Genomic DNA, 3,334 nt, shown 5'->3' on the forward strand with positions numbered 1-3,334 from the left:
AGCGCATTTTAACTCTCATATTCGCCAACATTCTTATTCAGAGAGTCACTTACGCAAGGCCCAAGTCTCACATTAAGTAAAGTTTTGTTGGCCGTTAATTTTCTCAAAATTTTCCGAATTGTCGTGGACTGTAAAGTGAGGTGAAGCTTAAAATGCGTGTGGAATTAGTGCGGTATCTTTATGGTGAAATGGTATTAATTATTGATTAAGTGATTATCTGATACTGGTATTTGCCTTGTTATTATTTACTAATTTGGTATCGGATATTTTTCTTTTATGTATACAGATATGCACGTGAATATACCCACACACGCGCACACACGCGCACGTACACGCACACTCACACGCACGTACATGCACACACGCACGTACACGTCGTACACACGCATGCACGTACACACGCATGCACGTACACACGCACACAGGCACGTACACACACACACACACAAACACACACACACAAACACACACGCACCCACACACGCACGCACGCAAGCACGCACACACACACACACACACACACACACACACACACACACACACACACACACACACACACACACACACACACACACACACACACACACACCCGCACCCGGTCCCTCGCGTGTATATAGAAAGATAGACAAAGAAAGACTTACATGGCCTGATAGATGTGTATAGATAATAGAAAAAAACATTTATCTGTGTAGATACAGATATAACCATGAATCTTGCCAGAAAAAAAAAAAAAAAAGATAGATTGATATACATTGAAGGAGAGAGATAGGCATATAATTTAATTGGTAGACAGGTAGACTGACTATGTAAATTATCAAAACAGTTGTTTTATCCATTCTCATTCCATTGTAGAAAAGAGCGAAAAATTCTAATCTCTTGCCTTAATTGCGGGGAACAATTTTCTACATATCCAACTCCCTCTTAACTACCCTCGATAGACTTGTTGAACAGTTGAAGTAGACAGACGTAATCTTTCCACTGCCGTTGCCATGCCAACCATCTATCAATCACTCGCAATGCTTTCTCGTGCAAGCAAAGAGAATCTCTATGATCAGAACATTGCAAACACTTTGTTGACACGTCTTGACTGGACTATAATTATTCTTGCCTTGTATGAAGATGCAGGCGCTATCTGGAAGCAAGTTGCAAAGTTTGGGAATTGCATGCTCGATTCTGGTGCTTTGGTGTTGAGTTAGATTTTTTTTTTTTAATTGCATATCTCTCTGTCTAGGTATTGTTAGCTGTCTATCTGTGTTTCTCTTTATTTGTCCTCCTATTTATCGGTCTGTCTGCCTCTCTTTACATCTATCTATCTTTCTTTCTCTCTCGCTGTATGTGTATATATGTATGTATGTATATTTACATATATATATATCTACTTGTATGGTTGTTTGTCTATCAGTCTAACTATCCATTTATATCAATTTCTATCTACACCCACGCACTTATAACATGAACATATTACTTCACAGTCATCATAGCGGATTATAATTACCTCGATAAGATATACGTGTGCGGCGACCAAGATGGGAGGATACCATTCAGACCATAAGGCTCTTATGGAATGCAGTAAATTACTTAATTGTAGCTGAAATTGCTTCCATAAATTAGGAGAGACGTATTCTACATGAGAGGCAACGGTACATTCCAAGTTGTATTAAACAGTAAATAAAGACACAGACACATATATACGCATACGGACACACATAAACACACGCGCATACACACGCATTCACGCACACGCATGCGCATATGCATATACACGCCACATACACCACATACACACAAATTAGTATAGGCATTGGCGGATAAACTGACATACAAACATACTGCCACATACTCTTCCACGAAAATGTATTCATTTATAATTAAATAAACCAGACAATCATTTTGTTAATATTTGTTAACATTCCTATTTGGAAGGAAGAAAAAACTGGCAATTCACCCCGCCACACGAGCACTTCGATTCGACAAGTCTTTCAGAACAACAACAATAAAGCTATTCTATTCTTAATTCTGTCAAATGCCCTAGACACAGTACAGTTTTTAAGAGTATTAAAGGTTATTTGCCAGTCAATGCAATGCAATTATCCATAATTGACATCTTCTGTGAATGTTTCAATAGACATGTGTTGCATATACAACATCTCGATGCTTGAGAGTTTCATGGAATAGACAGTGGGAGAGAGGAAGAGGGAGAGGGAGCGGGGAGGGAGAGAGGGAGAGGGAGCGGGGAGGGAGAGAGGGAGAGGGAGAGGGGATGAAGGGAGAGAGAGAGAGAGACAAAGAACACAAAGAGAGAGAAAGAAACAGACAGAACACAGTGAAAGAGAACACATTATGCATTATTACAAAAAGAAAGACAGAGACAAAAAAAAGAAGAAAAAACAAAAAACAAAAAAACACGGACAGACAGAGAAGACATGCGCCAGTGTACAGCAAGAGAGGTAGGGGTAAAAAGCCCGAGTCCCCCCCCTCCCCCCCTCCCCCCCCGACACATCCGCCTCAGACCCATCCCCCCGCAGGATTATCATTATTAGTTGGCTTGCTTATCGCCACACGCAGGCAAGCACGAATGCAGGTCGTTGCATTGGCTTTCTCTTCGTGTGCTTGATTTTTATTTATTCTTTCTTTGGTCCCCTCTTCCTCTTCCACGACAGGGGTTTATATATATATATATATATATATATATATATATATATATGTATGTGTGTGTGTGTGTGTGTGAGAATTGTTTTCATTTTAATCTTCATCTACTTTTGATTCTCCATTGTCAACTTTTTTTCTCTCTCTCTCCCGCTTCCTCTTCTCCATCTTCTTTTCACTCTCCTTCTTTCTCTCTCTTCTTCTTTTCCTTTTTCTTCTCTCTCTTTCTCTTCTCCTTTTCCTTTATCTTTTCTTTCTCTCTTCTCCTCTTCCATTTCTTCTCTGCCTCTTCTCCTTTTCCTTTTTCTTCTCTTTCTCCATTTCTCTACCTTTGGCTCTCTGTCTTTCTCTCTCACTCTCACACATGCTCTCTCACTCGTCTAATTGTTAAATAATGAATTTATCTACTTATCTGTGAGTTTGTCTGTCTATCTATCTATCTATCCATCTCTCTATCTATATATCAACAGTATATATTATATACAGTGTTTCCTTGTCTATCTATCCACCTTTGTATGTGTGTATGTATATATTTATGTATATATGTATGTATGTATGTATGTATGTATGTATGTATGTATGTATTTATGTATGCATGCATGCATGTATGTGTATATATATATATGCACGTATGTATGTACTGTGTATATATGTACATATTTATGTATGTATGTATATCTATATAAAG

The sequence above is a fragment of the Penaeus chinensis genome, chromosome 43, assembly GCF_019202785.1.
Source record: "Penaeus chinensis breed Huanghai No. 1 chromosome 43, ASM1920278v2, whole genome shotgun sequence".
In the NCBI taxonomy this organism is placed as follows: domain Eukaryota; kingdom Metazoa; phylum Arthropoda; class Malacostraca; order Decapoda; family Penaeidae; genus Penaeus; species Penaeus chinensis.